Below are 11,783 nucleotides of genomic sequence, written 5' to 3'. Positions count from 1 at the left end.
GCAGTGAATGCATTATGCCATGAAAGTATAATGCATCTGACTTTCCCTACACCTCAAAGACAGCACAGTTGCTTCAGCCATGCCTGACTGGGGCACTTAGATATAAATGGCAGTGGTCTTATAATTGTTGCAAAGTAAATCACAACCTACAGCAGACTGAGCTTAAAGGGTCTCTTCCACTCACACTTGGTCTTTACTGGCTCAGGAAACACTTAGGCAGTCAGTGTTAACCAAAGGAGAGATGCAGCTTATCACCTGAAACTGGATACTAGCTGTACACAGCACCAAAATTAAGTGCCACATGCCTTGCACTCCAGAGACAAGGACTGCAGCTGGAAAGGTTAGAAAGCAAACATACTTGAACCAGAACCTTAAATCTGCAGCTAGGGAAATTAATTAAGAGTTAGCAGACTTAGGGAAAGATCCATGCTTATGACTGGACTCTTTCCCCCTGAGGATCCTAGTGCAACCAAGAACCTGTTGAACTGGGCTCAGAGCTCACATTCATAGATTTGGAGGGGAAACCAAAAAGGGACAAGTGTCAAAGGATCTGGACAAAGATGATGCTGTCACAGAGGTAGAAAAATAGTGCTTGAAAGAGGTAAATAACTCAAAAGGCTTTCTCAAGGCCCTGAAGCTATTGTATTCTGGTCTATTCTGGTTATTCACTTCTATTCTAGGCAGCAGAGATGATGGGGACTATGAAGTTTGCTGAACACTTTCCATTACAAGACACTAGCTTTAGTTGCCCAACTTTAGCTACCGGTATGTGGGCTGAATTTTTTCATATTGAGTGTTTGTCTTTGGTAGATTTTTAAAAAAATGCTTCAACATTTGCATTGTTTTTCAGCACAAGATTAGTGAAAAGGTTATATTGCCCATTAAAACCTTACAGCAAGTTTCATTAAGATGCTGACGGTTTGATGTTAGGGCTTGCAATTTGGCACAGGGCTGCCGTGGTGTCAGAAATGTGTCTTGTGGTATTCCTCTGAAAATCTGCTCAATCTTTGTCAAGCTGTAAACTTCTAAACATTTGACTTTACATACGCTCACTGAAGACTTGGTAGATTTTGGTCACTGTATTCTCTGAAGAGTCTGTTTACACTGAACATGCTCTTTCCCCTCACAGCTAAATGCCAAACAAAACTACACCTGCACTACACTACAAAAGAATACTGAAACTGAAATCTGGTTTGTATGTTTGGGTTTTTTGGCAAAACCTGCAGTTTTCTTGAAAACTCAATTTGCCATTGAAAAAACAGCTCCAGCTGAAAATGTTCAACCAACCACACCCTTACCTGAACCACTATACACCTTCCACCTTCTGCAACAAATGAATGACAACAGCAGCCTCTTTCACTGCACCACCTGGGATCATCTTTAGAGCAGATCATCTCTATTCTGAGTTTCAAATGGAGTGATGAGGTCTATGGAAAAAAATGACAGAAGATGTTGTCATTAAAGACTATCCAGCACAAGAGGCTGACTTGGAGTTGCCCAGACAACACTGATTCTTGGCATTTCCTAGCTCTGCAATGCTTGACTTTGCAACCTGAAGCATGTTATTTCAACGTAGGGTTGTTTTTATTTATTTACTTATTTACAAGTGATCACCACTGAACTAATATTTGTAATATTTAGTCTGCCTCAAAATTTCATCAGTTTCACATTTTAATTCCTTTATCTTGTCCACAGGACAGAGGTGTGGTGCTAGAGCCATTAATGTGTCTTGCTAGGGAGTTGGTTCTGCCCCTTTCCTTCAGACGTAAAGGGAGGACTCCAGCATACAGTTTTTGTCAGTTCATATAATTATGACTAGCATCAACCTGTCTCAGAGTAAATGATGGAGGTGGAGGTGACTGGGCTGGAAAACAGAGAGAGAAGAATTCCTATAAAAGCCAGTTCTGTAGCCAACTCTACCACCAAGCCAATGACTGTACTTGCTTCACCCTGCCCTGGCCTCTCCCCTGTGGAGGGGGGTTGTCAGCAGATGTGGCCCAGTCATGTGGCATCAGCTTTGAAGGCAGAGCAGAAGCAGCATCAAGCACCTTGTGCATAAGCTGTGGGCGCTCAGGCAGCCTGATGGGAACTGGCACATCAAAGTGGGATTTGTGAGGAGGTCCTGCAGGCAGCCTGTCCTCCTCTCTGCTGGGGAGGGAAGAGCCCTTTCTGCAGGTAGCTGGGCTGCCTGAACCCTTTGAACCAGGAACGTGCTGCCTGCTGTCTGCAGATTAGCAGAGGTTGCTCTCTTCATCCTTCTGCATTCAGATGCATGGCCTACTTCTGAGTGAGTAGAGAAAAAATATGGCCTGGAGTTGCCTGTCCTCTTTAGGTCTGGTTACTAGATGCTCCACAGTCCCTTGGGAATACACAGGATGCTCCACAGTCCCTAGAGAAGAAAGCTAGCAGAATATGTTCAGAAAGCCTCTGCTACTCATTGTTTGGGTAATGGCTCTCAACCTTCTTTAGACTCAAGACACCCCTCCATAACTGTTCTGAATTTAGCAGCACCCTCTTTCAAAAACAAATTTCATTCATTTTTTGACTATGAAAAAATAACAGAGCAATTCTTCTGCTACAGAGAACTCAAAAAGACCACAACAGTCTACAGTGTCTTTGACATCATGAATTTCTATTTGAAAGCTCTGGATTAGCCTTGTGAATTGTGTGTAGGTGTTTCCACATCTAACAGTGCTAATATTGTGTGCCACCCTGTGATACCCCAGAGTGCCATAGCTCCCTGGTTGAGAATCACTGGTCTAGTACCACTGCCTTGCCCACTAAGATCTGGAAGCACATTACAACCATTGTTTAAGTTTCACGATAAGCCAAGGAGGCTGAGACAGAATTATTCTTTCCATATTTCAAGAGAAGTAAACAGGCACAGAAAGGTTACATACATTTCCAAAAGTCAATAAGTGAGTCATAGGTAGAATAGGAGAGAAGAACCCAGGAGTTCTGATTCCTGTTCTGCCCATTACAACAATACAAAAGGCAAGCAAAGAGAACAAATGTTATGGGCGTGCCAACAGTAATCTAGTATTTAATCCCACAACTAACAAGCGGAGGATTGTTTGTCTATGCTAAAGGGAATCAGAACTCATGGTAGAGGTGATATCTTTTATTAGACGTGGGGTTTTCAACCTTTTTGGGTCAGTGTACCCTCAGCAGCCAGAGAAGGCAGGAGTCCTGTGGTGGCCAGACAAGTATACCCCTGGTTGAAAACCCATTTTAAACCAACTGCATTTTTGCAAAAAAAATTCTTTAATTGCAAACTTTCAGGCACAAGCACCCTTCTTCAGGCATAGGAGAAACGATTGTAAAAGTTCTCCTAGGTAGAAATGAAAGTTCATATTTCCTAGGAGAGTTGAATGTGTGGTAAAAACTCCTGTTTGGAACAGTTCATTTTATATGCAGATTAGGCTCAGAGAAAAGTTGGAATAGTCTGTTTACCTCAAAGTTGTTTGGTGGTAAGCAGGATGTAGTCATATTTCCTCCTGGTTATGGTGTTTCATATTTCACAGAAGAGTAAAAAGATGGACTGCTCTTCTGGACAGACATTTCTTATCTGGTAATGTGTCTCTTAGCTCTGTGCTGAGGCTCTGTGATGATGTAAATTACCGCAAACAAAGGCAGGAACAGAATCTCAGGTTTCAGGTGGTCAAGATTACTTCTTCCTTGTAAAATTATGAAGATTTCATTTTTAAAATGTCTTAGACAACCTTTGTCTATGCTAAGCCTTTCCTCTTCTGTTAATACCCACAGCTGTACTTAACTGCTCCAACAATGATGGGTGCAGCATAAAAAAAACTAGACAGAAGAAGGGGATTCAGGCAAATAAGTATCTCTCGTGGCAGACAGAAGAGAAGCTTTTTCTCCCTTCCCTTCATTTGTCCACCTACATTAGCTGTATTTACATGTGCAAATGTTCAATATTTGACATCAAATGGTAGACAGGAACTGCCAGAGCAGACTGAACCAGAATTCCATCTAATCTAATATCTGGTCTCAGTCCATGCCCAGTATCAGATACTTCAGAGACTAGCACTGCACTGTTTTTTCCTAACTAGTAACCGTTAGTGGCTGAATCTTCCAAGAGTTGTATCCCATTCTTTTGGTTACTATTGTTCTGCTCTTTTACCTATATGAGTCTCTGTTTTTGATTGGTTTGTTTTGTCCTCAAGTGGTTATCCATGATGTGGCTAGGGCCAAATGCATTCAGCATTTGTTATAAGCCAGTCCTATGGACCACCACTGGAACTAGGAGCCACCTATACTTTTTTATAATGGAAGCTACAGCTGGGCGACATCCTTAACAATGAGGAAATAACCATCTTCAGTGTCAAGAGAGAGGGACAAAGAAAGCATTTTCTGAGCAGCACCAACTCTCTTCTTGCACCACAGGATCAGAGCAACTCCCACTGACACAGCCCCTGATGTCAAGCACAGCAGGTTTTTGAGTGTAGACAATTTTGGTTGCTTCCACCTTACTGGCTGTGCCAGGCTTCCCACTGTATCCTCCCCCTATTCTCTCTTTCTCTCTCCCTCTCTAGAACTCTACCCCTCTTTGTAAAAAAGGTATTGACCACATGATTTTCACAAACAGCTTTTGCTCTGCAGCTCATTCATGAACAGCTCATTTCAGAGTATGCCTGACATGCAAGCTATTGTGATTGGACATAGAGGTCTTGCAGTGTCCTTCTAATCCCAAGTGGATGAGTGTGATCCTTAGAATAGTGAAAACATTCCCCCAGGTACACTCACAACTGGCTTTCTGAGAATATTCTTCAATCGTTATGGTTGGTTATTCCTTCCCTGACCAGCAAATACTAAAGGGACACAGCCCCAGCCAGCATGTGCTTGTTGAAAATATTGCCAGGATTTACCCAGCTGGAAATGATCACCCACAGAGGTAAGAATTAGTGGCATTATTCACAGTAGCTCTGGTGTCCCCTAGCAGGATTTCACAGCCCAATTAAGACTAAAACCTGAGATGTAAACTCTGGGAGTGAGGATCTGGGAAACCACGCTATCCCAACCATCCTTTCCTCAAGAATTCCTCCAAGATTGTAAGCGAACAAACCAAAGGCCCACACTCAAGCCCATCCCCAATGCCACAGCTTCATGAGATTCCAGAAGAGATCATGTTGAGAAGCATTTCTCAAGGTGGCAGGGCTGCTTTCCTTCAGAAGGGAACTTAAAACAAAACAACCAAAGCCACTCAATTAGAGTTTGGGGCTTAGACTGCCCTTTATCTCATGAAAAAGGGATTAAAGCCCTCTGATAATTTATAAGGCTCTTAAGAGTTTAAAGGGGAAGTGAGCTTTTATCTGAACTATCAGATAACAGCAAGCATGCAAAGGCCATGCACAAGGCAGCCCCATGCTGCAATCACTTCTGTGTACCAAAAAATCCCTGTGACTAGCCTGACAGTCTGACCCCGCTCCCACGAAAGTTGGCCACCAGAGACCTCTGGGCTCTCTTGCCCTTGTAACCAGGCTACTACAGTATGTCCCATTGGCTCAGACAGTCAGTCTGGTAACTCTTGGAAACCTTTAAACATCATCACTTAGAAGCTCACCTTCACATGTCTTCAGCTCAAGGCTAGGTCCAAAACAGCCGCTTTTCCTACATGCTCCTGAATCAGTATTCTCTCATGACATTGTGATGAGAGAATTTTTCCTCTTCATCACATGCTGATGTCACTATTATTTATGGAGCACTGACAGCACACTCATTGCTGTGTGTATAAATAAGACAACACTGTCTGGGCCCCAGAGATCTTAGAAGCCAGTCTGACCTGTTTTTACAGGTTTGGTGTTTCATTCAATCAGTTATTATTTGGGTGGTTGAAGTCATTGTCCATTAATATCTTGGTAGATTTTTCCTACCTTCCCAGGTTTCTCTCACTTTATTCACTAGCAAAGATGATTTCTCACAACATCCACATTACAGCAGACTGGTGACACTTTCGATAAGGGTGGGAGGCATGTGAGAGTGGAAGCCAAAACTTTAACTGGAACTGTCCCTAGACAGAGGATATCAGTCCCTCAGGATAGAAGAAACCATGGGCTTCACATTCTTCACAGCTAAATGCAAAGCTCCCTTCCACTCAACTATCCCATAACTTCCCTGTGCACCCATACAGCCCCATGCATCCATACAGCCCCTTCTGTGGGCCTTTCCTCAAGGATGGATTTCATCCAGCAGTAAACAATCTGTTCATACCAGTGGCCCCACTGTATGGAAGAATCACATAGCCAGATCCTTTGTCACTTGAGTAGCCAGATCACTCATAAGAAGTCAGCAGCTGAAAAAACATTACCTCTTATCTGCCTTGCAAACTGTCTGTGAGAAGGTTGCAGTGTTCTTGAATGAATCAGTGAATCTAAATGGTTTGCCGAGGACTCATGTGTTTGAAGAACCTTTTTAGGGCCTTCAAGAGGACCAAGCTGAAGGTTGGCTGGGGAGCATTTGGTGACATTTTGGGGGAAAGTGTTGTCTAGTGGATAAAGCAGTGGGCTGAGAGTCAGTCCAGCAACAACCAAGCATCTATGTGATCTGCAGCATGTCACTCTTTTTGTTTCTCAAGGCTATAAGGTTACTGGTCTGGGACTGTCATGAGATGTTCACACTAAACTTGGTTGAGCCCCCTAAGAACTATCATATTATAGATAATGGGTGCATCTACATGTGAGCATTTACTGTGCAGTAACCAAAATTTCTGCACAGTATGGGCATGCATTTACACGTGCATGCCCATACAGCGCAGTAAATAAGGTGACTTACTCTGACTTTAGCGTAAATGCAGGTATCTTGCTCTGTAAGATATTTACAGTGCAGTAAATAAGGTGACTTACTCTGATTTGAGCACTATGCAGGTATCAAATTTATGCCCAATTAATTACTGTGCAGTAATGCACGTATAGATGCCTTACTGTGCAGTAACACTGTGTGTGTTGACTGACTTGGGACTTTAACTCCTACACATGTAGATGCCAGTCTATTTCTGCTTAGTGCAGAGAAATAATGTACTGTACAGTAAATTTATGCCAGCATAAATGCTTGTGTAGACACGCCCAATAAGTAATAAATGTGTGTAAGACTTTATCTGATCTTGTGTGTTTTAATTTACGGTACTAGTACCCAAAAGCATAAGATGGGCACCTGGAGACACATGTGTACAGATGAAGAAAAATAAATATTTGAAAACAATGAGAACGGGGCAATAAAATCGGAGAGAGTGAATTTGTTTTAAAATTTGAAGTTGTGCTTTGGGAAATGCTTTATTCAGCCATCTCTAATGAATTTTTTATTTGTATATTGGACATGGGGAACCCTCAGTGATTTGTGGCATATGTGTGTGGGTTTCCAGCTGTATCTGCATCTGTGACACTGGGTCAAAAGATACCTGAGGCTGTGCTGTGTATATTAGGGTTCAGAGTACTTATGGCTGTCATGCTGCTTTCTGGGCTTTAGAGCTGGCCAAAAAAAATTTAATGTGACAAACCCCTAATTCTCATAAGGCCTGTATAATAACATCTCATTCTAACCATATGCAGCTGTCAGGTCCAAATAAAAGTATCTATTAAATGTGCCTCACTGAATTTCAGTCTCTCTCTTAAATAGTCATTGGTACTAATGCAGACAATAAGTAGGTTGAACTGTCATCTAGGACATGCACGAGACAATCTGCCTGTATGACCAGTTTTAATGGGGAGAGTTGAAACATTCATGGTTAGGAGGACTGCCCAAATACCTTGAAAGATTTCTACTAGAATAAAAATCGGAATTTACATCTGTGAGTGTTCCCATCCCAAGACTGTCCTAGCCATGAGCTGGATGCTAGGAATATTTGTGAGAACCATGAATTGTACATGAATACAGATGGCCTTTTGTGGGAAGAAAAGTATTGGTGGTAGAAACCTCATTCTGAGAGCCAGACCCCTCTAATCAGAAACAAAAAGCAATACCATATGATCCCATGTGTCCTTTAATTTAATTTTTTTTTAAATTTTTTTTTTCCGGAAGGGACCTTATAGATCTTCAAGTCCAACCCCCTGCCAGGGCAGGAGAAAAAAAAACTGGGCTCAAATGATCCTAGCTAGGTAGGCATCAAGCCTCCTCTTAAAGACCCCCAGGGTAGGAGCCAGCACCACTTTGCTTGGAAGTTGGTTCCAGATCCTAGCCGCCCTGACCCTGAAGTAGTTCTTACGGATGTCTAATCTAAAGCTACTCTTCACCAACTTGTGGCCATTATTCCTTGTTATGCCAGGGGGCGCTAGGGGAAACAAGGTCTCTCCCAAACCCTTCTGGTCCCCCCTAGTGAGTTTATAGATGGTCACCAGGTCCCCCCTCAGCCTTCTCTTGTGAAGGCTGAACAGGTTCAGGTTCCATAGTCTCTCATTGTAGGGTCTGCCCTGTAGTCCTATTAACATTAACTAACATAGCTTGACTTTTAAACATCCAGTACAACAAACTGCTCCCAAATGGGCTAAACACTCAAGAAATGTCGGTAAAAACGATATGCCAAACAGCAGTGTGCTGGCTCCTAGGCTCTTACTTTGTCTAGTTCCCTTTCCTTATGCAATGCACAATTGGTTTGTCTGTGACAAAATCTTTCGGTCTCAGCCTTTGCCAAAGTCCCCCTCAGCTGTAACTCGCCTTCAGGCAGCACATGGAAAGCCTCCAAAACAAGAACCGATAGGGAAAAACAGCTTGGGTTGGCTTCTTAGCCCTTGCCGTGCCTCCCCCTGGCCTGCCATCAGTGTGCAGTCTCTGTCCAAGTTCCCATCCCACGCAGAGTTACCATCCCTCCCCTTCCACTTTAGTTTCCTTACATAAGAAGTGGAAAATTCTGAGAGAGAATTAAGCTACAGTGAGCTTTACAAACAGTGAAGACATAAATAATAGGGCTGTGCAGAACACCACCGTTTCATTTTGACTTCTGTTTTGCCGTTTCGATGGGACAGTCTTTCATTTCAAGTTTCGTTTCGTTTCGTTTCAAAAGCACTGTTCCATTTCGTTTCATCAAAACTGTTTCAACGTTTCGCCCATAGGCTATAATGGGGAAGCACAAAACCGCCTATAACTTTGTCATTTCTTGCCTGATTCAGATGCAACTTGAGGGAATGGTAGCCCCTTCTGAAAAATGCAGGCATGCTAGCCCCTGCTGAGGCCATGAAGCCTGCAAGCTTTCAAGGAGATAAGTGCAGGGGTTTCTCAGAAACTGCACCTCAAGCTGCTGACAAGCAAAACTTGTGACATATATGACTTTGTGTTAAGGTGTTAAGGCGTGCCCTCACTGGCACTGGGGCCTCTATATGACACAGTCACTGACCAGCTACACAGTCACTGTCAAAGCAATTCTTTCCCCCTCTTCCCCCTCCCTCCCTTACTCTCTGTTTCCCTGCAGGCAAGCCCAGCTTCAGCTTCAAAACTCGAAATGTTTCGAAACTTTCAAAATATTTCAATTGCCCTCATTTTGTTTCAAGGCTGTTTCGAAGCCCTGCTTTTCATTTCAATTTCGCTGTTTCGTGCTCAAAACGAGTCAAAACAGCCAGCAAAATTTTGCACAGCCTAATAAATAAGCTCTCACTTGCCTGAAAAGCAAGAGTCACATTACTTGGAAGGGCAGACTAGACTGGTTTGACTAACATGGGATATGGGTTTCCGTGTTATCCTGGACGAGCCCTGTGGCCCAGATGCAGTAAGAAAAAACGCCCTGTGCTTTATGCTGTCATTAAAGCTCCAGGCTCTGAGTGCATCATACAACACAATAGTCTACATCGATATTACATATTTATATTATAATAGCTGCATGCCCCAAATACAACACTACCATTTTAACGGCCCCATGTTTCTGGTGTGATAATACACAACAGGGTATATTGTATGTTGTAATGCAACAAAAACTTTATGCTCAGAGTGGTGTAACTTATGGCAATACATGCATTATTTAAACTACCACTGGTGTGATATGGGGGTTGGTATTATGCAATAGCACTGAACAAGACCTATGTCACACTGCAACAACACTGTCACATCTCCAGTGCCAAAATACACAACACTGTACATCACAATGTGATAATTGTCACATGCCAGGTCCAATAACAGAAAGCATTTCCCAACGAAAAGAAAATTAGGTGGTACAACTACACAACAGGAAGAATGCTGCAAAGTACAAAGTTGCTCCTTAAAGCTGGTTAACTGAAGAGCTGCTCAAATAAGACTCCAGCACCATTGGAGGCATCTTTGCATACATAACAGTGCAGGTGATCATAGAAGCAGTTCCTGGATTCATAAATTCACAGAAGTTTAGGGCTGGAAGGACCTTGTGAGATAACTGAGTCCAGCTCCCCTGCTCTGGGCAGGAAAGACTGCTGGGGTCAAATCACCACAGCAAGGTGTGCATCCAGTCTCTTTTGAAAGATCTCCAGGGTAGATGCCTGCACCATCCCCACTGGGAGTCTATTCCAGGGTCTGGTCACACGAACTGTGAAGAAGTTTTTCCTTATATCCAGTCTGAAACCTTCTTCTAGGAGTTTATGGCTGTTTTTCCTTGTTTTCCCCTGGGGCACTTTGGTGAATAGTTGTTTGACTAGCCCCTGATGCTCATCCCTGATATATTCATAAGCTGCCACCAAATTCTCCCAAACTCTTCTCTTTTGTGGGCTGAATAGTCTCATATCTGTCAGCCTTTCCTTGTATGGCTTGCTCTTCAGGCCTCTAGTCATACAAGTGGCTCTTCTCTGGACTCTCTCAAGCTTCTCTGCATCCTTCATGAAGTGTGATGCCCAGAACTGGATGCAGTACTCCAGCTGCAGCTTCACCAATGCCGAGTACAGAGGGAGAATAACTTTCTTAGTTTCACTTGAGATGAATCAGTTGATACATGCCAGCGTATTGTTTGCTCTGCTAACTGTAGCATCACACTGGTGGCTCGTATTCATTTTATGGTCAATTATGACCCCCAGGTCCTTTTCAGACATGGTGCTTCCTAGCATAGTACCACCAAGCCTATACATTTGTTGCGGATTTTTCCTCCCCAGATGGAGCACTTTACACTTCTCAGTGTTGAACAGCATCCGGTTCTGGTCTGCCCATCTAACAAATCTGCCTAGGTCCACCTGGATCATCAGCTTACCCTGACGTGTGGCTTCAGTTCCCCAGAGCACAGTGTCATTGATGAACTTTGCCAGTGTGCTATTCACCTCCACATCCAGATCATTGATGAAGATGTTGAAAAGCACTGGTCCAAATACTGAACCCTGGGGGACCCCACTGGCTACCTTCTACCAGGTCAGCTCAGATCCATCTATTAGTACTCTCTGGGTTTGACCCCACAGCCAGTTTCCCATCCATCTGACTTGAATTGTTGAGCTCATGGTCACCTAGTTTTATCTTGAGAGCCTCATGGGATACCAAGTCAAAGGCCTTCCTGAAGTCCAAGTAAATTTCAAAGATTTCATAGACATTAGGGCTGCAAGGGACCTCGGAAGATCATCGAGTCCAGCCCCCCACCCAAAGGGCAGGAAGTCAGCTGGGGTCATAGGATCCCAGCAAGATAAGCATTCAATTTGCTCTTGAAGGTGGGAGCTGCTGGTTTGGTGCACCGTGAGGACTACACTAGATGCGCTTTGCTCCAAAGCAGGCTGCCAGCAATTGAATCACTGGAATCTTATGAGGGAGAGAGGCTAAATGATGTCAACCTCATCTCCCTTATCCAGGTGGTGAATAACCTGGTCCTAGAAGGAGATGAGGTTGGTCAGACATGTCCTACC

This window comes from Crocodylus siamensis, chromosome 1 (assembly GCF_052110815.1).
Source record: "Crocodylus siamensis isolate JL-2025a chromosome 1, ASM5211081v1, whole genome shotgun sequence".
Classification (NCBI taxonomy): domain Eukaryota; kingdom Metazoa; phylum Chordata; order Crocodylia; family Crocodylidae; genus Crocodylus; species Crocodylus siamensis.
This window is presented reverse-complemented; position numbering follows the sequence as displayed.